Source organism: Erpetoichthys calabaricus, chromosome 18 (assembly GCF_900747795.2).
Source record: "Erpetoichthys calabaricus chromosome 18, fErpCal1.3, whole genome shotgun sequence".
Classification (NCBI taxonomy): domain Eukaryota; kingdom Metazoa; phylum Chordata; class Cladistia; order Polypteriformes; family Polypteridae; genus Erpetoichthys; species Erpetoichthys calabaricus.
In genome coordinates, this window is record NC_041411.2 from 46,933,448 (window position 1) to 46,960,226 (window position 26,779).

The following is a 26,779-nucleotide window of genomic DNA, read 5'->3' on the forward strand; positions in this document are numbered from 1 at the left end:
TCCCAGGATGAGATATATTTGGCCTTCAAAGACATATCAGTAGATGTAGCTTAGTGACCTGCATGTTTTCTGTTCAATTCCAACCTCTGATCTGCTGGGTAAACATGTTACATGGGCGATTTTTACTCCTTGTGCAGAAAGTCTGTATAAAATCAATTACAATTACTCAGATCCTGGTTTAAGCCTAGATAAAGGCGTTTACAAAATAAACAAAATAATATGCATGCATGCAAGTGCAGAATTCCATTATAAACAGTACAAGTAAGCCCGCGATTCGCTAGCGAATCGTAAATCCTAGAATGGCAATCAATTTCTGTTCCGTCCGATATGTGGATGGATGACATATCATGGAGGGCGGGTGCATCTGGGGAAATGTCATTTAATCCAATAAGCATATCTGTACTAAAGTGGTTTCGTTTTGTGGAGACGTGAGTCTGTTGCCTTCGCTGACACCGACTGCTTGAACAGGTTGTGTTGTTTGGGGGCCACCTACTGACTCTGGGAAGCCACTGCGTCTGACTGTGGGGCGAGCGCTACAGCGCAATATGCGCCTCGGTGGGAATCCGCTGCGTGAAGACATATCATGGAGGGTATATGCGGTGGTGTGGGCGGCCGCGTCCGGGCGGCTGTACAACCTGGTGTGCACGCTTTACCTCAGGTGTAGTTCACAGGTCGTAGTCTCGTTTCTGTGTTTTCTTTGGTTTGAGCCGTGACTCCTTTCGCAAGCGCGTTGTAGTCGCATGCGGCAGGCGCCACAGCGTTTTGGGACGCCGCTGCGTTTGACTCTGGACTCTGGGGTGGGCACCAAACTGAATGACCGTTATGTGATCTACATTACTGGCACAGTGGATTAGAGCAAGTGTAGTTTACAGGTGGCGGGCTCGTTGCAGTGCGGCAGTGTGCGTGACATCTGGTTTACAACCTTCTCGTTTCTGTGTTTTCTGTGCAGTGCAGCAGTGCGCGTGCGCCTCGATGTGCCCAGCGCCCAGTGCCCTGCGTCCATATCCGGTTTACAACCTTCGGTTAGTAAGATGGATTTCAGTTCTGAGGCTGGGGCGGATATTTTTTCAGTGTACATTACCTTTAGGTATGATCATATGAAGTCATATTATGTTTCATTTGCACACATATGCTTCCCAGCTTTACTTGTAGTTTATAAAATATAATGATACTCATCCAAATACAACTTGAACTAATTGCTTCAACTAGATAAAAGAGTTGGTCGTCGCAAATTGCTTATCATTAAATTAGAAAAGGTTTAAGTTCTTTCAGTGGGAGTAAATTCAGCAGATAGCAATTATGGTTATGAGCAAGTAGCTGTATATTCAAGAAACTCTTAGCAAGCACAAATTGAGTGAAAAACAAAACAATGCCTCCTCAAAGCTGGGCAGTGACTTGATTGACTCTTGACTGTACAATGATGAGGACAGTCTACATCGTGGTGTGATGAGCAAATAAAAAAGCTGTTAAAAATGAGACGTTTATACAACACAGACTTCCTTTTGGTACCGAAAAAAAAAGGGTTCAATCCTGCAAGGCGGATAAAAGGAAATGAACTTCTGAATAGATATATGACCTTTACAGGAGTATTTCCTGGAAATTTTTGCCTTCTGTTCAGTACTACTGGGATAGTCTTCAGCACCCTGGAACCCTGAATTGGATTAAGCAGGTTTGAGAATGAGATGAAATGTAAAGACAACCATCTAAGACACACCTATTTTTGTTTGTTTCAAAGGCTCCAAGACCTGAAAACACATACTTTAACAAAACTTTTGGATGTGTTAATGTGAAGTAATCACTCAAAGATACCAAATGTTTCTTTATTGATATTCCCTGCAGGTGAGAATGTGAACTGGCTTGTGATCTGAAAAATGTATAACTGTCTATCTGATTTGTAATGTATGCAATTGTAATGAAACCTTAAATAAAAAAACAAAATAGGTTTTTTTTTCATTGTAGCAGTCATTGGGGTAAGATAGAGGTTCTAAAACCTGTACGCATTTTTATATCAGTAAACAGCTTTTCAGGGAAGCACACCACTATCCATCAGCCAGCCACTTTAACTGACATATACAAACAGGAAGCCTGAATAGGGTATATGAAGCATTCAATTGTCCATCAAAATATTTATGCTTAATACTAAATGTTAGCATATTCAAAATACTTATATTTACAACAATTTTATCAGTTTCATTTTGCAAGGCTCGGACTTTAGTTTTGGTAAATCACTTATAAATTTGTGGTCTATGACTCAGTACTCTCCTTTAATCCATTCATCCATGTATATCCTGAATCCATCTAATCCATGAGGAGACAGAAGCCTAGCTATTCTGGGAGTTTGGGGCTCAAGGTAAAAAACTCCCTTAGACGGAGTGGTGGTTGATCTTAATGTACAAAAACACCCACCTATGCTTAACCATTCCAGGCTAATTAAGAGTCACCTATTAACCTTAAATTCCAGTGTGGTACTTAACTGCATCTTTAATTTATTGTGTACTTATAATACTTGTAAGATTCAAAGAACTTACTGATTTGTTGACATGTATAAGTTGATTATACAAAATATTAAAATGTATCAAACAAGTAATTATGAGATTTCATAGTTGGTGGTATTTAGGTAGGTGTCATATACTTTTATTGATTTACAATAACTAACACTTGCCTGCTGCTTCCATATTGGCTTGCCTCACTGCAGTGGCTGTCGATATCACCCTACCATTGAAGCTTATGTGCTTGATGTGGGAGGTTATGTGAGTAGCTGCTCCATGGTACTTGCCTTTAATGCTGATGTGTGACATAGCAACAGTTCATGGCTGAATGAGGCCATGAAAGAGGTAGAATTGCTAGAAACTATCTATATAACAAAAAAAAAAAAAGGATTTTTTCATTGTAACAGTCAAATAGGGGTTGTGACATTCTTTGTTGTGGTTTTTCTGATGGATAATGTTTTACTGTTTCTTCATACAGATCTTCTAAAAGTGACTTTAACTTATTCCAAGTAAGCCTACAACTGTTGTAAATTTCTGGTCGCAAACTTTCGAGACCTAAGTCCAAAAGCTGGACTGCAACTCCAAATAGGCCTTGCTCTGAAACTCAAAAGCAGGACTGGGGCCTGTCTTTCACAAGCCCATCTTAATACATAATTCGCCAGTCTCCTCACTCACTCACTCACGTCCGTCCAAAGCCGAATGCGCAGTCGCCTTCTGCGCATGTCGCCTTCTGCGCATGTCCGAAGCCAAATGCGCAGTCGCCTTCTGTGCAGCTGGTCGAAAAACCTTACGAGACCGACATCGCGGCAGGCGGCGGATTTACGTCCGTGAAAATTCAAAGAGAAAGGTGACTTCGACCGACATCCAACCCCAACATCGCGGCAGGTGGCGGATTTACGGCCACAAAAATTCAAAGAGAAAGGCGACTTCGATTAAAGCTCTAGAGGCCTGAAAGGCGATTTCGACTACAGCTCAGGGCCTAATTACGCATTCATTCAATACACCTATATCAGGTTTGTGGTGCTTATACTTATTACTATTCCACTCGTGCCCGTTTCATCTTACGTTGTCGAAACGGGCTCTTTGTCTAGTGTATTATAATTCTCAAATGGTAGAGGAGAAACATACGACTGACCCTGGGTTTTGGAAAGTTATACTTTATCAGCAAAAAGCTTCAAAAGACAAGGAATAAAAAAGCAAGTAAAAAACAATATGCAAAATGTTACCAAAAAGGTACCAACCAAAATTTGAAACACAAAAATGAATGTTCAACTAGAACAAAATTTCGAAAAACTGCAAAAATCCTGTGGGGAACTTATAAAGTCTTCAAGGAGAATCACATAGAAGGGAACCGAGCAACATGAGCAGAAGCTGACATGAACTAGGAGTTCCTAAGCACAGAAGTCCCTACACTTTAGCAAAATTCCACACAAGAGGAAGGATCCATCAAAATTGAGCTTTAAACAAAAAGGGGCACACAAAAAATCTTCATAAATAAAAGATTTATTTTCAAAAAATTCTAAGGAATAAAGCAACTCCAAAGAGCACAAAAAGCCCAGAAGGAGTTGCATGAAAAAGGTAATTCAGTCGCAAATAAGTTACAGTAAAAAATCTGGAAGGTGAAGTTGAAAACAGAGCATTAAAGTAAAAGAAAATCCAGTAAGTAAACAAAAGTACAGTATTAATCAAAAAGAGAACTCGCCAAAAACACCAACCACATTTATTGAATCAGAAGAGACTGCTTTTTTCCTTAGCCAATATAGAATTGAGGGTAGTCCCTTGACAGAGATAGACAGGTGGCCCTGTGTCTTGGGGAATCACCCAGAAAACACACAGGCCATAACAGAATAAGGAGAGACACTTCTAAATTACATAATACACAAACCATTTAACAAATAGAATAAAGTAAATAAGTAACAATATTAATATTAAACAAAAAAATCAAAAATTAATAAAAAATGGGATAATAAAGCATTAGCCAGGGTAGAGATCCTGGCTGGAACATAACAGAAGCTAACGTCTCAGTATAGGTTGGAGGAATCTCTGGCATTTACATGAATAATCTGCTACCACAGCCCCCTGTGGCTTAACATACAAAGAAGATATATAACAAACTTGAGATATAGTAAATTTCAATATTATACAGTGAAAATCACAAAAAACGTTACATAGCAAAATATTAACATAGAAAAGCAGCCAAAGGTATTAACAAAACAGGGATGAAGCCCTGTTTGAACCATAACAATAATTGTATTAAAGTTATCCTAAATAGCTCTTTCCTCTACAAATTCATGGAGACCGATCCATAGAGAGGTTCAATTCACAGTTCCCATTTAACATGCATATTTATCAGGTGTAGAAAGATACTGGAGTATCTGAAGAAAATGCAAAGGAATTTTCAAATTTCACACACGCACACACACCATGACTAAGCTGGGAATTAAATTCACATTCCCAGGAGCTGTAAAACAATACCAGTAAATCAGTGCTCCATCATGATATCGAGTTTGAATTAGAGTTGCACAAACAGACAAAAATATTTGTAGCATGCTGCAGAGACTAGTAAAGGTTTACTTAATGTAATTGGAAAAGGAGTGGTCACAAAACAAGTCACATTTCTTCTAGGCCTAAAAGCAAACTGCAAAAGGCAGTCAGAAAGCCAAAATGAGATTCAAAGCCTGAAATTCCCTAAAAGGATTTTTTTTCGTAAATGAAAACACAAGTTTGGTAGTAATGTCCAGATAATTCACTGTGTACATTGCCTTCATTTAAAACACAGTTGTGTTAATGTCAAAAGTGACAAATATTTACAATACGATGCTTGGCAATGTCCCGATTTGTAGTCACATAATGGCTGTGCACACTAAAAAACAAACTACACAGATGTCTAACATATTTCCAACATGTGCAGCTCTTAAAAATTTGTTGTAGGCAAAAAATAAAGTAAAATGAGTTCTATATATTTATCAATCAATCTGATTTTAGAGGTACAAGAAAGCAAAACTTATCCTTATAGCATTGCACGCAAAAACAACACCAAACCTTGATAGGGTTTAATTTTTATGTATCTATTTAAAAATTTATATCAGTACTTTTTTTTTTTACCATTATTGCTCTAGGTGTTTACCATTATATTTTATTTTAGAATTTATACTTGGGTATATCATTCTTCAAAAGCAAAACAATATGGGAGTACCTCAATTATTTACCAGCGTTGCCAGTGAGTAGTGCTGAGGCAAGCACCTTTGAGAGGCAGTGCTACATTCATTGTGTTGTGTTCTCCCTCTGGGTTACATGTCTTACACCTTACAGCAATCTTTTGCGAGAGCTGATTAATGAGCTTGAGCAAAATGTGTGTTCGTAAATGAGAATTTTATTTTTTGCTAGCAGAGACTATTCACCACAAGACAATCAAATCAAAAGCAGAGGTTCAATTTTATCAAGTCAACTCTAAGAACATCTCTTTCTTGCATTATGCAGTTTTCATTACAACTGCATAGTGCTTAATTAAGACAACAATTTCCTTGATTAAAACTTGTAAATTGCTGCAGATTCTTTTCAAGCCTGGAATAGCAGCTGTAATCACAATTTTTTGACTCATGCACCTGCATGGCACGGCAAACTCTGCTCAAAAACAGGAGCAAAGCATACCTACATGGACATTTCCAATTTGTATACAACTGTCATTTCCTTTTTTTAAAGTTTTCAAAATGCAATGCAAGACAACAGTAATATAATATAATGTCAAACTTGAAAAACATCTCATATCTCTTCTGGTGGGAAAAACTCATTATTTTATAGCAGTTGTGGAAAGCATACTCTCGGACACAGACAGACAGACACCAGAATGTCCAAAACACACTTCTTTATTTCCCCTAAGCACCACAATGCCTTCTTCCAACAACTCTCTTCCTTTCTGTCTCTCTCTCTTTCTCTTCTTCTTCTGACCTCCACTCCCCTCCTCACAAGCTCCGTCTCCTTCCTCCCAACTCCAGCTCGTCTACTGGAGGGAGGCGGCCCCTTTAATACTGACCCGGATGGGCTCCAGGTGCTCCACCTGACGACACTTCCTGGTGTGACGGAAGTGTCAGGAGAGCACCTGGAAGCACTCCGTGTGCCCCTGGGATTTCTTCCGGCAGCACTTCCTGGTGTGGCGGAAGTGCTGCCATCCAGGGTTTCATAACTGTCCGGGCGCCCCAAGCGGTGGCCACGTCCTCCCGTAGGGATGAGCGTCCCAGCTCCGTTCCAGTGGCCCACAAGAAGACCCGGGTGGCTGCCCTCTCGTGGCCCAGGGGAGGTATCGTCTCTCTCGGGGACCATCCAGGCGTCCCGGCTAGGTAAGGTCCCCAGCCATTTGTGACACAGTATTACGTACATATTAATGCACCTTAATGCTCAAGTGCACTACCATTCTAAAAAGTGCCCTCTGATAACTGGCTGGCAGATGAAAACAGGTGTTAGAGGACATTCTGACAGAAACAAGTTATTCATAAAAGTATCATTTATTAATTCCTTTTCACCTTCTTTATCAAAAAAATCTGATACTAGCGAAACAGTTAAAAAAATTATTATTACAAAACGTAATGTTTATTTACAAATAGCAGAAGGAAAACCTATCATATACAATCGGTAGCTGAATTAATGAATGACTCAAGATACTGATTGAAACAAAATACACTATCTTTATTTTGCAGCTTGTATTTGTTCAGAAACTTTGCAATGAGCTGCCCTAGTAAAATTCTGCAGCAATTTAAATGTCAAATTTAAAAAGTATGTCCATTTAATAAGTTCAATCATAAATGGATTAACAACCCAAGGCATTCCATTTGCCCTGGCATTTAGGACTGGCACCATGGAACATCCAATCTCCAATGCACACGTCGATCTCTCTGCAGACTGTTTATTTCCATAAACTCTAGCCTCAGCTGCCTAAAGATGGCCAGGGCTACACTGTCCCCACGCCCACAAAGTATTGCCAGGCCTCAAAATGAGTTCATAATACTGATTACACACGTTTTATCATTTAGTATCATCTTAAACATCAAACACCATCACAGGTAAGTAAGTAGTAAAAGATAATACAATAGAAGACACAACAAATCACAGTAAAATACAGATATGCTTGCAAGATCTACTGTCGTGGCATCAAGTCAGAATCTACAAAATTAACTGAACTACAGGAGACAATGGATTTTAATTATCTTTAGAGGACATAGCTGGGTCAGACTCTACACAATTGGTACAAAATGACTATCTATAAAAGCTGCATAGCATATATTGATATAGATATTGTTTTTTAAGAGTACCACTCCAACATCTACTGACTGAAGATGATAAACAATGTATTGTTGTCAAGGGATTACATAAAATAAATGTATATATTGTAAGAGGATCTTGTCACACTTGGGTCACAGATTTGCACAGAAACACAGGAGGTTGTAGAGACAGGAACTTTATTCAAACATTGCAAACAAAAATTTGTCTCTTCTAAAGGAGTGTGTGGCAGGAGCAGAGAATGTCTGAGAAAGAGACAGAGAGAGAGAAAAAGCAATCAATCAAAAATCAATAGGTGCTGTTCGAGCTTTTTAAGTATGCGAAGTACCGCACGGGAAGCATACCGCGCGACAGTGCACCGCAAGCAAGCCCAGCAAGCAAGGAAGGGAGCAATGTGAAGGAAGTCTTTCAGCGTTTTTTAGAGGAGCGTCAGTATACTCTAGGGGTGCGATCAGCCTCCCTGCTCACAATATATACAGATGACACGGAAGAAGTCATTGCCCGGGCAAGAGGCCAGTATGACTATGCAGACAGATTGGCCGGCAGAACAAATAAATAACTTTGTACCCGGTCGGTGTAAGTTAATGGAGGGACCAGCAGAAGTAAAGTCAGGAGTGGCAGCAGTCCTAGCATGGGAACCCATGCAGAGGTGCTTGGGAGATGCAGTGTGGAAATACTGCCCTGTCGGTGATCTGGGGACCGAGAGAGGGTACGGTTAGGGGAGGACCTCCCTACTTTCTTATGGCCCTTTAGTCCTCCCTGGAAGACATGGTATGGCACCAGAAGCATTCAGGATTGCAAAAATAGTGCCTCATTTTTTTTTGTCATCTATTATTATTTTACCCTTATGAACAAAATATCAAGATCACTGCCATTTGTGTATTTGTTTCACACAGTTGTCACCATTTTGGAGTATTTTGCTGCTATGACGCTGCATGATGCTAGGCACATTTGTGCATGCATGATGTTATGTATGATCACTTTGTGGCCGTAAGCGTATATGTGTTTTTTGTAAATAACTGGAAGACTGTGGTTTTGTGTTACCCCTTTGAGCTTAGTATTACCCAACTCTGTTTTTAGTGTGCCCTTCACAGCCGTATCTGACTGTTATAGAAAAGTTTAAATTTTGTCCATGGGCTAGATGTCTTCTCTTTTAACTTAATCTTTTTGTTGTCTTTTAAATATTACTTTATCAATAAATTTGTTTTTACTTTATTATTTAATGAGTATTTGGTTATATATTATTATTTTTGTTTTATATAGGCTACGTTTATCTTCTTATGTTGTTCCAAAGGAGCAGGGCATTCTGATGTGACATCTGTGGGATTGCTCCAGGCCTTTATAAGCTTGTAATAACCTTAATACTAACGCTAAGACATTAAGGTTCACTCATGTTTATTTAGCTCTATGTCTTATATATTTTTGAAAACTGAATTTATATAAGTGCTCTCTTTTGCTTGTCTGCTTTACAAATGTATTGCCCTAGTATTTAGCATTTTGATTCGTGGATTATGGACTTCATTTATTTCCAGTTTATGATGTTTTGGTTTATTTCTAATTTTTTTTTCATGTTTTTTGTTATTGCTGTTGTGTTTATTATTTAATATTCATGTATTGTCATTTTATAAGCAATGCCATTCCTTGTACTATGTGGGTGGAGCCCCAGCAGGCAGATGTAATGCTCCATGCCACTATTCCCCAGTACAACTACATCATTAGCATCCTGGAGTACATAAGCAGAGCGCCATTGAGAGAAGAAGAGACACAGACAACTGCAAAGAAGAACACAGTAAGTTCTGTATTTTCCTCTGTGCCAAGCAATTGTAAAATAGTGTAGTCTTCATACAACAAGCAATCAAATTCAAAAATGGCACATTTAAAAGTAAAATGAACACTAGTAAAAGAAGTGTTTGGCTCTCAGACAAAATGAAGAAAAAGCATTAGTATAAAATCACTTCTCAGCCATTTTGGCAAAGATCAAGAATAGTATCTGTTCTTATCAGTTTAATAAAATCCTCTTCAAAAATCTGATAATCCAATAGCCACACGTTTACACTCTATTCGGCTCCTATTCCTCCAAAGCTCTTGAGATTAGCTCTCTTCTTCCCTTTTATCATTTAATCCGAAAACTAATCCTACACATTCTCGTTCTTTCTTGTCGCTGTTCCCATAACTTCAACAGATCAACAGCCAACACCAACTACATCACTCACAATTAATCAGAGGTCAGTTAGCATATTCCAGTCTTCTCAGCATTTTATTGTTTGTTTGTTAAGCAGCTATGACCTATCTAGAAGACCCTGTGGAACTCATCAAACTAAAAAGCTCTCTTTGAACTATTCAAACGATTCCTACCTTCTCACCAGGTTGAATTCCTCTTCAGTGCTCATTTCACCCTTAAATGAGCCTACAGTGAAAATCTCAGTCAATCCTTTTACACCTTCAATCATCACCTCGTAGCTCATTATGCCAGTATCCTCTCAACACAGTGGGTTTGTGCAGAACTCCTAAATTGCACCACCTGTTGCCCATGCATACACATTCCTCGTGGCACATGCACACATTTGAGCTAGCACACTCAACTAGGCCCTTTCTTATCAACAGCCACTGCCCTGCACAGTAGCACACAACATCTCTGTGAGTATCTGTGCACCACCACCCCTTTCACCCAGTCCATGCAGCTTTTAACAATTTATAATATTTCAGGATCTATAAATAGCCAAGCCTGAACATAGGTTAATTTTAAATCACTACATGTGTGATTAAGCATGGCTTTGTTATATATCCCATATTATGCAGATATTGTGACATGTCTCACCACTGCATGGGCTGTGGGGGGTGGAGTCTTGAGGGAAAGCGCTTTGTGAGGACTCAGGGCACCTCCCACCTGGGTGAAAGGATCAGGGTAAGAGGGGAACAAATGGTAAAACAGCAGGAAGGAGTGCCAGAGTTACTTAATTCCTAGGGGCCTCATGTAAAATGCATTGTGTAAAATTCACATTAAAACATGGTGTATTATGGACAAAAACAGAAATGTGCGTAAGCACAAAAAAATTCACATGCATAAAACTGGGCGTAAGCAAAAGTTCCACGCACTTACACTTTATATAGTAAATCCCAATCAACATGAATTTTAATGCACATGTACATGCCTACATCCCTACCCTGACTCCTTACAGAATTTTGCATATTTGAATATGTAAATCAGTAGTAATATTCCCTTCCATTCAGTGTTTTGTTTAAAGACATTGGTAAAGGCACATATAAAAAGAATTTCAAAAATAAATGGTCAGATGTCAATGCTAAAGTATAAAGGCAACTGTCTTGAGTGTCATACGGAAACATATTAAGGCCACAGAGAAGAAGATAAAAAAAGGGACACAGAGAAGAAAAAAAGGTCTATGTCAAGATTTATTTTGACATTAAAGTAGAACATCTTAAACTGAATCTTAACATTGATGTTTAATTTACTAGAGTTAAAATGATATCAAGTATACATCCTAGTTTTCTAACAGCACATAGCTCCAAGAGGATAGCTCTTGGAAATGAAAATCGAATCTTGTATTGAATTGAACTGAATTCTTTCATTGTTATTGTTTGGTACAACGATATTCAATATGCAACTCCTCCACAAACTTACTTTCCTATAAAATAATAATAATACAATAAAAAAATGAAAAATATACATTATGAAAGCATAAATAAAATATACATGTACATATAGTGTAGCTATTGCAAATGGTTCATAAAGTGCCTCAGGTTTTGCAATGTTACAGTTGTACTGCAAGTTTTCAGTAAGGTAATTGTAATTATAAGTACAGACAGTTTTACTGGGAGCACTTTATGGACTGATTGAGTGGGATGAAACTGTTTCTGAGCCTTGAGGTCTGTGCAGGAAAGGCTCTGAAGCATTTGCCAGATGGAAGAAGTTCAAATAGACTGTGCATGGGTGAGTGAAATCCATGTAGATGCTGGTGGCTTTCCTGAGGCATGTGTGCTATAAATGTCCTCCAGGGCTGTAAGCTGTATGCTCTGCTGTAAGCTTTAATCCTCAGCGCTCTCGATACAACCTGTGCTGCTGTGATATCACACACAAATACAATAAACAGGTTAAAATGCTTTATTTGGTGCACTGAGAGTAACAACGCTAAAGTAGCTATGGTATTTGGAAGAGTTTGACCATTCTATGCACGATTATATTGTTACAGAATGATTACAATCAAGATACAGTAGCACTCTGTTTTGATGCTGCGTGCCACCAGTTTACAAAACTGAGAAGAAAGGCGTGAATGCATGGTGTGAGGCTGCCGTGAACATGTGTGTGGTTTTATGATAAATGTAGTTTTTATACTAATCTGGGGGTGAAGTATCTCTGAGTTTTATGAACTGGGAAAAATCACAATAATAGCAATACTATTGATATATCCTTAAAAATACAACCAAAAAGACTTCTGCCACTCTTCTTGAAACTTGTCCACATGTTCTCAACACACATGACAATAAGACAGAACAGATTTGCTGGGTGCTGATTTGAAAGGATTAGCATTATAAAAGAAAATTGATGCTCAATGAGGGGGCTGCAAGAGGCCACATTAATCTGGTCACACACTGCACTGACTTCACAATTAAACCGGGGTGGGTTTTAAATCTTAAAAAAAAATGCTCTGCAAGCTCCAGAACCACATAACATTCTCAGACTCATTTCATTTAGTTTAGGGTTTCAGGAGTCTGGAGTTTATCCTGGAAGCATTCTAAGAAAGACAAGAACCATCCCCAGATATAGTGTCATTCCATCATATGTCAGTTTGACTAACTGTACAAAATAAAAGTCCATGTTACTTGTCAAGTGGGCATGATGTCTGAAACGGGGATTTGACAGTTTGAATCTGGATCATAATAAGGCCTTGATTTTTTATGTTATGAAGTTTATAGCCAAACTACAGTATATATATATGGTAAAGATCTGCAGTTTGTTGTAACAGAATAAGATACAGCACAGGATGTACTGTTATACAGCAGATGGTTAAAAAGGCTTAAATGCACCCCTTAAGACAAGCTGACAAGAATGACACCACACCAAATCAAACCAAACAAAGTAAACAGCAAGCTTCAGGCATGAAGCCTCTAACTATACACTTGAGGTGTTATTTTCTTAGTTAATAAAGGGGCAGCTAATCTGTTTACTCAGCGTAAAACAAAATGCAAACACACAGCAAAAAACAAAATAGACCAACACAAAAAAGACCGTACATTTTCTGAGTTCGTGCTGCAGCATCTGACAGTGCACTTTTAGAATGCACAACTGTGGGCTTTTCCATTGTTCTGACAATAAAAAGAAAGAAAAAAAAGGCAATTCAAAGGAATACATTGTACTGCACATTCTGCTCCACCACGTCCAGTCACATTATACATACTGTATGTCCATGCAATTTCCTTGTCATCCCAAAGACACATGTTAGGTTACTTTGGATTACAGAGCATCTGCTCTGCCAAGTCTATAACCTGAAGGCCCACCAATTTGAGTCCACAATGGCAGAAGAAGTTGCTATGTACTATGAAAGGCCTTGAGTTCCAGCTTTGCCCGAGAGGATGCAAGTTGACCTAACCTCAAATTTGTTTCAGGAACAACTAAAATTAACACAATATATGTATAATAATCTTTGTCTTACTTACTGTTTGTTTTATAACATTGTTTTTTACAAATAAAAACATCCGGGGTGCTACGGTGGACAAGTGTGAGAGGTGGACGTCTTTCCTCATGTACACAATATTATTTTACTACCCATTATTATATTTGCATGAGTAAAATGTTGACACTAGGAAAAGAAACAGATATCAAACTTAAGGTATAATGGTTTAAATTGATGCTGTGAGGCACTAAGGATTGAAATTTGATAACCAGAAATTATGTTACCAAGCCAATCAGATTACAAAGAAATTCGTAATAATGCAGGCTAGATGGGTGACAGCAGAATCGTCAATAAAATGCACATATAAGAAGAAGAAATTCAAGCCAACATAGCTTATCATTTCCTGTTCATCTAAGATTGCGAAAATATCACTAAGCCAAGGTGCTTCTTTCAACTGCACTTTTGCTCACTTATACAATAATAATAAGTACAAAGGCATGATACATATGCAGAGATGCTAAACTGACTGAGGAATATGTACGTATGTACTCATAACTAAACGTTTCCTTCCATTCTAAGACCTCAAGGACCCTCCTGCTTGGATGTTCTTGTTCCACCTAATTCTCTAGACCAGATGAAAATTCTTTCCTTATAACTAGTCTTCTGTAGTAATTTAATGTCATTATATTTAAGGTATTCCAAAAGTATCTGTGTATTTTCTACAAAAGGGCACATTAACATCCTTTGGATGGTCTTGTTACTGTTTTTGAAGTGTTGATTTTGAAATATTTGTGAAATTTAAGCAGCTGCAATTACATTCAACAATTTGAACACTTGCCCCAATCTAATCTCTATCAGACTGACAGCTTGAACAAATCCTTACTCTTCTTCTACACATCTACTGAACGTCTACTGAACTGGGTTTCATTATATCCATTTAAGAAGTCTATACAGCCTTAGAAAACAAGAAAGCACAGTGCAAAAGGAATACACCCTCATAGTCAAAAGCCCGATTGGTCACTAGATAAAGGCAGCTCTCCTTCAGATCAACTGTTCTACACATTTGTACACTGAACTCTGAATCCAGCAGTTTGAGTTTGGGTACAGCAGCTGTGAGTGAGCCACACCAATAAAATGTGCTCCCTGTGACATTTAGGGGCCTGTCTAGGATTTTTTTAGTTGGGGAGGACAGAGTATAGTGAGAAGGCCAAATGTAGCAAGGATAAAGTCTATTGCAAAAATATATGACATTTACCTTTCTTATATACTTTTACTATATGTGTTTTCCAAAACTAGATTTCATAAAACTGCGGTGGGTTGGCACCCTGCCCGGGGTTTGTTTCCTGCCTTGCGCCCTGTGTTGGCTGGGATTGGCTACAGCAGACCCCTGTGACCCTGTAGTTAGGATATAGAGGGTTGGATAATGGATGGATGGATTTCATAAAACCTACTATACAATATATTGTGTCTATTCCTACTCCATTCCTCAGCCTTATGAACAAATTTATTTCAATGAGGACTTATAGAATGGCCACGGCTTATCCTGGCAGCACTGGGTGTAAGACAAGAAGCAGCCTATCAATAGGTACGGTAAAATGCCACATGGAATCAACACTTCAGATCCGATTTGGACCTCTTTCATATGTGAAACTTCTGCATGCATCTCCCTCCTTCCGATGCTTTAAATCATAACAGGTAAGTTAAATGATCTTGCTAACCGCCAATGCATATAATGCAAGCAAGAAGAGCAAAGGGTTATCCAGATATGAATGATGTAACCTGTGGTGTGTAAACCATTGTGCGCAGAGCAAATAAACATTGAATTAGTACTATTTACCTTACAGTAAACCCAGCTCACAGCTCTGCTTTGGTGATTTACTATTTCACTATCACTATAATTTACTAGCATGGCCAGATGCTCTGGTGACAGAGACAGTCCCAATTTGAGACTATGTGTCACGATAAATAAATTAAGAATATCAAAATGCTGCCCATCTAATAAAACACTTCTCCGCCAAAACAAACATCCTCAAAATATATTTAGGGCAACGCATATGAAACTGCCAGAGGAACTCCCTCATACCCCAGCTCCCAGTCCACTGTAATATACGTATAGTAGCATGGTCAAATCTTTGACGGGGAAAGCTTGATTATGAACTTGTGTTTAATTTGAACAGTACTGCTAGGACAACCAAGAAGAAGAGAAAAATAGACAGCACTCTCATTTATCTGTCTCCACTTCAAAAGCACTGTGTGGAATCATATGTGTTCATTTGTGGAAGTGTTTTTTTTTTGTTCTCTGTGCCCCAAGATTCCTCAGTGATGATGACATTGAACAAATGAAGACAGACTTATCCATCCATCCATTCATTTTCCAACCCGCTGAATCCGAACACAGGGTCACGGGGGTCTGCTGGAGCCAATCCCAGCCAACACAGGGCACAAGGCAGGAAACAATCCCGGGCAGGGTGCCAACCCACCGCAGGACACACACAAACACACCCACACACCAAGCACACACTAGGGCCAATTTAGAATCGCCAATCCACCTAACCTGCATGTCTTTGGATTGTGGGAGGAAACCGGAGCACCCGGAGGAAACCCACGCAGACACGGGGAGAACATGCAAACTCCACGCAGGGAGGACCCGGGAAGTGAACCCAGGTCCCCAGGTCTCCCAACTGCGAGGCAGCAGCGCTACCCACTGCGCCACCGTGCCGCCCAGACAGACTTATATGCTATGCAAATGTGCTGGTTTGGGAGTATGAAAATCAGGCCACCCAATAATTTACCTTTAGAGTGTCACAGTCACCTGATATCCATAATGTTCAGTTGCTATAATAAAGTATGCCTTTCGCTTCTGTTATTCCCCAACATTTCATATAACTGAATATCTGCAAGTCCCATTTCATGAAAATTACAACAGCCAGATAAGCTCAGACAAAGAAATTAATTGATTTTTTTTATTAATTTAGGTTATGCTAATTGACAATTGCAAATTGTCACTGTGTGTGAATATGGTCTGTGTTTGAGCGAGAGTGTTTTTTGTGATGGACTACAGTCTCATCCATATCTGATTTTTGGCCTTCTGCTCAATCCTGGTGTGATAGTCTTTGGCCCCTGGTACCATGAAACAGAATGAGAAAGTTCCAGAACCTGCCTAGTGAACTCAATCTGTTGATGACCACAGTGTTCGCACAGCCCTGTACCTGAATGCTATGCCATGTGTACATTCTCTAACTTTTTTGTTTTGCACTACATGCCTGTAGAGATAGGCTGAAGGCCTGAGTTCAGTTAATGAATGCATGAATAATTTCTGTGCCCGATTATGTCAAAATCTAAAGCATGGGTTACAAACCTATGTGAAGTAAAATAGTGTCCAAAGAATCACAGAGTTCCGAGGCCAGCTCACACAGACAATAAGCAGGGAATGAAGGAATTTGAGTCGGTCTCAATAACACAGTTCTAAGCAGGAACAGAGCAAAAATAGAGTTTGGCCTAACCAATAAAAAATTAGCTTTTGTCAAGCTTTTGAAGAATGCTGATAATTATTGTAGTGGGCAGCTTAAGATCTGTGATGCTATCTAATCTGTGAAACAGACATGACAAATGCATTTAGTAAACACAAGTAGCAGCTTGGCAGACAAGTCAAAAGCATAAACCCTCTGAAAGCAGAACATATTGCTTTACCTGATGTTATAAAGTGGTTAACAACCAACTGCATTCTCTGGATACTCTACCCAGAAATCATATTTCATGTTCAGTTATGTTGTGATAAAACATCTTACTGGCAACATCAGATCATTTGTGGTCCAAGATAAAGGCCACTTGGCTCACTTCTCTGGTGATGCAGTGGGTGCACGTTTGTATTGCAGTTTATCTGACAACTACCATAACACCCATAAATAAGGCATTTGCTTCACAAGAATTTCATGTTTATCTTTTGCTACTGTTAAAAGAATTTAACAATTTATTTTTTATTTTGAATATGTATAGCCTTTTGAATTTTTTTGTACTCAAGAGGCCCTATTGCAAGCCGTTTGCTTCAAAGAATTACAAAACAGTGGCTCTACCAAGGAAAGCGTTAATTTGGCAAGAAAGCATCTCTTTTGTTCACACAAATTAAATTGGGTAGTCAAAGAAGGCATGTCCACAATCATTCTCTGACAAAGCACTGAGAAATGTTGAGATGTATGATCAGTTGTGCAATCGAACTACCAACATTTTTTGCCATGTTCTGATCTGCACTATGAACATGATCATCTGTGCATCAGTGAAGCTAAAGGAATTTGCAGTCTGCTCCAAATGTAGGGAGTATTTAAGTAGCTGAGTTATGGTGTGTCTGTGGAATGCTGTCAAGTGCTGTTCACACTCCCTCTGTTGGGCAGTGCTCAGAAGACAAATATTACAGGCTTTATTAATTCATTTAATTTATTCTCGTATTGAACCCTACGTATAGCCTCAGAGTGCTAACAGAACTACAGTATATAAATAAAATTGCAAGCTGTTTGTCTGTGCTCCAATCAAACAAAAAACTTGCTTTGCCATTAGACCACCTTGAAATTTTGACTTGTGGCATATCAGGGATATGGGTTGTAATGGAGGGAGGCAACCCAAAAATCAGCATCACCACAGGGGCTAAATTACCAGGATGAATGGAGTGAGACTAAGGGGAAGACTCCGTCACTAGTGCACACAAAGATTTATGCAAGCCAAAGTGGAATCTCACCACTAATGGTAGAGCAGGAAAATATGATATGCTACCATGGACAAACGTGAGGTGACTTGTGTTGATATAGACAGGGGCATATGACAAACAGAAACCAAATTAAAATAAAAGATTTAATGCAGCAGGAAGTTGAACTTCAAAGAGGGAAGGTTGCACTTGTTCATATTTGGAGTGGATTTGCACTTCATTCATGTCATGGGTACACAGATTTAACCAATGTCACCCAAATGCAAAAAAACACATGAATCTCTGTAAACACAGAGGATGTTCTCTACTGATCACAAAATGTCACTGAAGTGAGTTTAAACATCTTGTTAATGCTTTATCAATGTAACATATGCAATATGTTTCAAATATCTGCTTTAAAACTCTAAAGGCAACACTAGTAAAGTGTCAAGTCACTAGACATATGGTAGCTAAATAATGGATGGCAAATTTCTCAGGTAATGGCTATTTATTTCTGCCAATTTAACAGTACTGCAGTGGGGGGTTCACTGTAGTGAAGTACTACAATAAGTCCTGGAGGGTTATAGTGGCTACAAATTTTTTTCCCCCTATGCAGTCTCTTTATTAGAAGCCAATTATTGGTGCTAAAGCAATTATTACTCAAGCAACATTTTTGTGCTTTATCTTTGTAGCTCACTTGTTAAGATTACACTCCATCAATTAATGTTCCACACAATATAATATTGATATATCTAGGACATTTTTTTTTTATTATTTGTACATTTTTTCAGTACCTATAGGTATATGAATAGCTGTATAAATACAGTATGAGATTAGTCAGTAATTAATTTTGGGGTTTAGGAAAGTATAGAAACCATAATTCAGTCTAATATTAAATCAGTTGGAACTATTAAAATTATTTTGGGGATTGGGCTCAAAACTCCCCCCCCCCCTTCAGTTGTACCTATACTGTACCCTCTTTTTTTGTATGTAAATGCAACGCATTTTAATTGTACATATTTAAGAAAAAACATCCTATCCAGATGTTGTACCACAAATGCTTGCTGCAGGTATTCCTATACTAAATGCTCTATGAATGTGCAGATCTAGTTTTTGGGTTCATTTGGGTTTCTCAAGATTACACAGACAACAGGCGCTTAACATGACTCAAACAATTTGTAACTATTGGCATTATAATCAAGTACTCTGGCACACTACAAATTAAGACTCTTTAACTCCAGTTGATGGGGTGTGCGTAAAGACTGATTTAAGCTCAATGTAGCCTTCTCAATCTGATATAATAAAAGAGGAAGCCGAGAAGCAAGCAACCTCAGGAGAAATCGCTGAGGTGTAATCACATTTGGCTGCAGTGTTTGTAGGCTTCTACAAATGCTTTGTTAGATTAACTTGTCAGGAAAGGAGCAATGTGTGAAATGTAACAAAGCTCCTCAAGCACAACGAAAAAAAAAGGTTAATGTTTTTAAAATAAAAAAGCATGCAACACATTGCCAGCCATTTTCAAGTGGGAATAATTAGGTATAATATAATTATTAGGTATAATAGATATATATGTGTGCATATCGGGATATGATTTCAACTTTAATTTTAGGAAACTAAAACTTGAAAAATAAATTATAATATTTTACAGAATTGAATCTCAGTACTTATTTTAAAACATAAAATCAAATTCTATTTGTATAGTTATAGTTATATATTTGTATATGTATAGTTATCCAAATAATAGGAGAACATAATGGTTTTGGACTAGTAAAAGCTGTCCAGACAAACACACATCTTGTGTTTTCAGTGTAGCAGACACATTAGAATCCAGGGTGGGATTCTACCAAGGTCAGTTATTCCAGAAGTGTATCCCAATAAGAACTGGTTAAAAAAGTTCTACCATTAACATTAGACATATGCCAGATCCGGCCTGATTTTGATAGTAAGATTGACTGGGCTGTTTTTGTTGCATCTCAACCACAGTGGCTTTGCTACTTAATATCACTTTTGCACTGACACCAGGAAACAAGTGTTCTAAATGACATTAACTACATTAAATGGAAGTGATTGGTATTTTAGAAAATATGGAGAAAATTACTGTAGTGCTGATTCCTTTTCCTGTTTTTAACACTCTCTTTGTTTTTTCAAGACTGTTTCAAGATACATACAATGTATGTTACATCCAACGTTTTTAAGTTGTGGGAATTCCAGAAATGTATTTGTTTTGTGGGCAAGGGGCCAAATCACATTATTGCCCATTTTTATTTGTATATCTTGAAACAACTCACTGTTAACATTTCAGTAAGGGGCCCTTCTCTGGCTGAGGTTCAAATTCATGCTTTATGTTATTTTTGTTCTTTGTTGAGCCATTTATTTATGTTAATATTTATTTTATTATTTATTATTAATTTTATGTTCCAAGTGTTTTGTGGCTGGCCACCTTCCAGTCACCACCAGGAACTGCCATCTGCCCTATAGAACCAGAGGGTCTCCCACAGTTGCTGGCCGCTTATTTGAAAGCGTCAGGGAGTGGACAGTTATTGTGATCTTCAATGTTCATTGTGATTTTCAGACTTCATGTTCTTTATTTTTTATTTTATTTTCTTAACATTGTTTTAGCTTTCTATATTAGGATTTTGGTTGCATTGTATTGTCTTATTGTTTTGGACAAATCCTATTGCTTTTGTGCTCCATGGAGCTTCATTGTTAATGAAGAGCATTTTTGTGAAAACAAATGTTATTCTATAAAGATTCCATGTGGCACTTTTGTATTAGCTGGATGTTTTGGGCATTTTTGGAACTCTCTGGGACTTATGTGCTTTGGGACTTCCAGTCACAAGACTCACAACGTGTTTCACACAGACATTACATCACATTTAAGGACTGTAATTGATATTACCCCCTTACAGTCAGGTATAAGGTTTGGGGGCAATGGATTACTGTGTAGCTCTTCCATTAATTTCAATGTAGGGGAAACACTGAATCCACAATGTCACAACAGTCTTATTAAAGGCATTTTCTTTGCTGACAATTCAATATTCAAAATGCAATTTTTTTCAGGTGACTCCAGGAACCTTCAGTGGAAATAAAATTAGCCTACTTTCACCTAGTTACTTGTGCTACTGGAAAAGTAGAAAGAGAAAAACAGCAAACATTAAACTTTGCCTTTATGCACTCCCCCATTTCGCAACTTCTACCCTAGCTATCTACCAATTTCATATTCACCAACTCATAATTCTCCATTTCCCCTTGCCCTCTAACTTCTAACTACCATATTTTGAAGATATTCATAGTTCACATGGTTTGGTGGTGTTCGTTGACTTTTGTTACATCTAGTCCCATAAATCTCTTTGTAAAGGAGTTTTGGATTTGTTTTTTAATTAAACATTGGTGATTTAAAAACTTTAAATTTAGTTTCATGACACACAACACACAGAAAAGAAGATGAAAAAATTCTTTAATCCATAAAAGCATTAAAAAATACTCAACATACAGGTGCAACAGGTATGGGGCCCTGTATGTGTGTTTAATATGTTTGCAGAAAGGTTTTTAGCTGTAGCTGGGAATTTAAAAATCTAAATTTTGTGAGCATTTATGTGGTCTGTATCAGGTCAACTTTTTAAAATCTGATGAAATGCATAAAAAGGAAAACAGGAAAAGGATGTAGAACCAGTAAATCTTGAAAGAGTGGAACACTTTAAACTGTCACCGTTTAGTGATAACAAATTGCTTCTGAAAGAAGCTCATAGTGTTTGTATAGCTTTACCCCCTGCTTGTACATATGTTAAAACATTAAGCACTTTACCACTCTATACAGAACGTTAATGCATAATTAGCAAAACTTGAAGTATTGACACTGGAACAGTGTCTGTTGTGTCCCGGTGCGATGAGCGCCATTATTTTTTGTTATATTTTTGTGTAAATATTATGTGTGTGTTCCTTTAATTTATTTTACTCTGGCAGCACCTCGGACAGCGATGCGGGTCCTGTGTGACCCCGCCCCTAACGCGATCGATTCGCTGGACGATCACTGACGAGCTAGTAGGGGCGGGGTTGAGGCAGGATTTAAGATGGCCACTGCTGTTTGGTGGGTGTGCTCTAGTGATGGTGGTTTGTGTATAAGCAATTTCTTATTCATTGTTTTCAGACATTACGTATTTTTATGCATTTTTTCCACAGCAAACAAATTAAATAAAGGCCAAACTCGACAACAACAACACAACACTATGACTCTTTGAATAAAAGTTTTTAGGCCAGGTTGGCATTCAGAAATGCCAGATACCTCAGCTTAGATGGGCTGATGCGATTTCTCCTCTCCGTGATTATTTGTCCTGTTTTTGAGAAGACTCTTTCTGAGGGGACCGATGTAGCGACAATGCAAAGTCTTCCTACCATTACCTTAACCAGGCGTGGGTAGACTGCAGCCTTGGCCTCCCACCAGCTCAGTGGGTCTTCAGCTCTTTGGATGAGGGGCTCCTCAAGATAGGACCTCAACTCCAGCATAGCATCAGCTGTGGGATTTCTCCTTGCAGTGTCTCCTGTTGCTCTTTCGTCAAAGAGCCTCCACACAGCTGAAGCTTGTGGTTCCTGTGAACACGGCCCTGCTCCAATTTCTTCCTCTTGGCCCTCTGATGGAGGAGCAGACAGGCTGCTGGGGTTGCATCTTGCTGCTGCTGCACTTATTCTTTGAAATGCCTCATTCACAGCTCTGTTGTCATTAAATGCTACCTTTTTTCCAGAGCAGTGGTTTCTGAAAGCACAGTGTTGTACTCCATCCTCAGATATATAGTTATGGAATAATTGTTTGGGACAAAGTTTTTCTGCTAGGGAGAACATACATGGGGTTTAAGGCCTGTACAAAAGTTGTAAATCCTCTCTCCTCCACAATGGAAAATGGTTGAAAGTCACTAGCTATCATTTTAGCCAGCTCCTCATCGACACTTTTTTGTTTGTTTGGCGTCATTTGTTTTGGAATAAATGTGCTTATTTTGGTTTGAACTGAAGACCGTGTTATACCTGCAGTTTTCGGTAAGACAGTGGATGCTGCAGCAGAAGTACTTGGCTCTTTTCCAGGGTCAGTGGATGGCAGGAGAGAGGGCACGTTCTCCTCCAGTTGCACAGATGGGTGAGTGGTTCTTATATGTCTGTGCAGGTTTGTTGTTGACCCTGCCCTAACGGATATTTTCATATTACAAATTCTGCACTTAGCTTTGCAGTCTCCAATATCACTGAAATGCAGCCAGGTGCTGCTTCTTTTTCGGCTTTCACTCATTTCTTCACTCTTCTTTTTTTCTTCACGATGCGCTTGCATTTAAATCTGGCTCCTCGTCTGTCGTAGCGACAGGTACACAGAGTGACAGTGTCGCTCTGTGTACCTGGCCTGTACCAACACTGGCTGTCTTCGGAGCATCTGCTCCCCTTCCTTCTTTCACATAATGGTACAATCCTAGTCCGATGTGTTGTTCGTGAACGAGCCGGCATTATGAGCCAATGTTCTGTGTGCCCATATAAGTAAAGTCACGCCCCTGCCGAATGGATTTTCAGCAGAGCTGAGCAGGCAGCTGAAGCTTCGGCTCTGCTCGACGGGCATCGGCTCCTCTCGTTCGCTTCAAAGCATCGGCTCTTAGAGCCAGCTCGTTTGCAAACGACACATCACTACTGTGCTCGCTTGGGGAATATGTGTCCCGAAATGCTGCAAAGGGACTAAACGTTTGGACTTTTGGTAAAGTGGTTTTGCTGCTGGCTGCAAGGGCAACGTCGACTGGACCTGAAGAGAGTGGACTACGGCGCAGTGGTCCAAGTCCGGAGGGAAAAGCGGTGTTGGCGGCAGGGGCAGCGGCCACGGGATATTTGTCCCTTTTTCTCTTTGTATGTTCAGGTACCCGATCGAGGCGAGTGAATGAGAACCCGGAGGCTGATCGGGTGACGCTGAGAGAGATTGGGAGTGGACCAGGCTGACGGAACGAACGGCGAGTGGACCAGAACGGAGAGAGAGAGTGACTCAGACCCCCGCGATCCCCAGTCAGCATAAAGGGAAGTGGCTAATAGCTAATTGAGAGTGTGTGCATTGGCCTTATGGCTGAGGAGGGGGAAAAGAGGGTCTGAGGGCTATTTGGCCCTTTGTCGTAGGGTCTGTGATGCGACGGAGGAGAGACGGCGATGGCAGTGTGGAGCAGTAACAGTGATCGGCTGGTTGGAAGGAAGGATGCCATTACAGGATTGCTGCAACTGGACACCGATGTGGAATGTAGGGAATGTGTTCAGCATTGGAGAATCGGGACTTGTGAGACCTGGGAACTGAGCACAGGGGACACTGGGCGCTGCCAGAGGTTTTGGTATTTGATTACTTATTTTGGTTTAAGTGAGGGCCTCACGGTGACAGCATGGAGGCCCAAGAACTGTTTAAGTTTGTTTGTTTATTTATTTATTTTTTAATGTTTGAGTATTGGGTTGTTGTTTGTGGAGTTTAGTTATTCGTTGTTTTTCGCCCCTTTTACGTTGTTTTCCCCACCCCTTAATAGTATTTATAGGGTGTTGTGCTTTCCTAGAGTGATATAACTTGAGTGCTGTGTGTATAAGAACTGAGTATTGTGTTTTGCTAGTTTGAACTGCTGTGTCCACCACAGGTGTGTTGGGAGGGGGGGCCCAGACCAAGGGGGGAGAGAATTGCCACCTGGATAGAAAAACTCTGTGCATTCAATAAATGTGTATTTGAACTTGCCGCTATGTGTGTATGTAATCCCTCTCTATTTTGTTGTGCTCCAGGAGGTCCCAAAGGGGTGAAACAAACTTAAACGATAAACCAAAATAAATTGCTGTTGGGGTCTCTTACCCCGGGCCACCACATGTCAAATCTGAAAGGCAAAAATATATGTTTATGAGGAAGGCAAATGCCTTTTGGTTGATCATAACCTAAGTAAAGCACATCACAAACTGTGGTTCTCTGTTCATGTCTGTTGCAGTTTAAACACTAGGAAGTGAAAACAAATCTCTTTCCTGTCTTCCATGTAAAGTGTAAGTATCGTTCTAGTTTTTTCCCTCCTCATCTTCACCTGCACACTCTCCACACAGATATTTGGGTAATAAGTCTAACCAAAACAATATAGTATCTGGCACCATTTACTTTCTAACAATAGACTCACTGGACTAAGAAGAGGCTACCCTGATACTGTATGAGAGTCACAGATAGAAATAATAATCGGGTTTAGCCTAGAACCCTGGTTATTTCCATATACTGTACTATCTACATAAATAAAAAGCAGCAATAGGCACAGTACAGTCTGATCACAAGTTAATGCAGTTTAGGCAGTAGCTGTCCATATGCTGGTAGCAGTATAAAAATGAAATGTTTAAGCAATTACAGGTAACTGATGAAATTAAATAACCACCTGGGTAAATAAGGGATAGAAATAAAATTAAAAACAGGGCCTGCTTCATAAGTGTTACGATTCCAGTGTATTCAAACAGGCAGAGTCTAATTTACATATATTTTTTAGCTGTAATTTAATTTTGAGAAAGGTGAATTCTCCCTTTATCTTTCACCACATATGCCACAGAAAACAAAGGAATTGGCAGACTACAAGAGCAAATTAAATGGACCAAGAGATGAAATCAAATTCAAACAGAACAGGTAAGAGGTCAAAACAAGGAAGACTTAACAACCTGAAACTAACCCAAAACACTATACCAAAAATCGGAGTCAAAAATATTTTGCATAAACCATGCCTTTAGTCAAGAAAAATATAGTGTATCTAATAGGGTTGTATGATATACTGGTAATGAAAAACACCCAAAAATATAAACTTTTTTTAAACAGTATGATACTAGCATTTTGTCATTTTTGGCACCAGAAGTAAATGGTATTTTTAAGCACATTGTGCTTGGTTATTAGGACAATTGCAACTACAAGGCTCCGAATGTTCTTTGACGTTATACACAAATTACATCTAGCTTGAATCACTAAGGGGGAACACCTTCCCTGCCCATGTCTCCTTGTAATGACTTGCCAAGTGCGGCATAGCAGGGAGGTATGCATGTTTATTTACTTCACTATCATCCTGATAAATGTACTGAAGTTCAAAAGTTGGCATTGATACAAAAGTTTAAATTTTTGTACCGATCCAACACTAGCACCTGAACCCAAACAAAAAACAAACCTTAAAATCAAATATTCATTGCTGAGGTATAAGTCTTTGAATTGAAATAACAGCAAACGTAAAGTTGTGTTTTTAATGTTTATCAATAATCTGTAATAAGCAACTATAAAACAAAAAAAAAAAGTTTCCCATAAAAAATGAAATGGCAGCATGCAATAAACAAATGAAATATTAAAAAATTTTAACTGTATCAAAACAATATTGAAAAAGAAAAGATAATAGCAGCATTGGTTTCTGCATATGCCAAAACCCATAAATACTGTACACCAGGGGTCCCCAACCCCTGGTCCGTGGCCCACTACCGGGCCGCAGCCGTCTGGCAGCCGGGCCGCGAGAGAACTGCCGGCAACGGAGACTCACTCAGACTTTTCAGAATGCTTGGTGGGCGGGGCTTTGCAGCGGCGCAGAGAGAGGAGAGAGACCGAGGTGAGAGAGTATTACAACAAAGTATTTTTATGGTCCCGACAGTTTCCCCATATGACACGAGTCTATAGAAATCTCGTTACTACGAAGTACATTCAGCAGATACTTTCATTACAACGAAGTGACCTTGAA

At 39.1% G+C, this 26,779-nt stretch overlaps 1 protein-coding gene and 1 pseudogene across 1 annotated transcript in view; one reads left to right on the forward strand and one right to left on the reverse strand.

Moving 5' to 3' along the window:
* Positions 1-26,779, reverse strand: part of cacna1c (calcium channel, voltage-dependent, L type, alpha 1C subunit) — a 1,063,887-nt gene that overhangs the window by 491,562 nt on the left and 545,546 nt on the right. The window lies entirely within an intron of this gene.
* LOC114669293 (uncharacterized) lies at positions 9,714-9,824 on the forward strand (annotated as a pseudogene).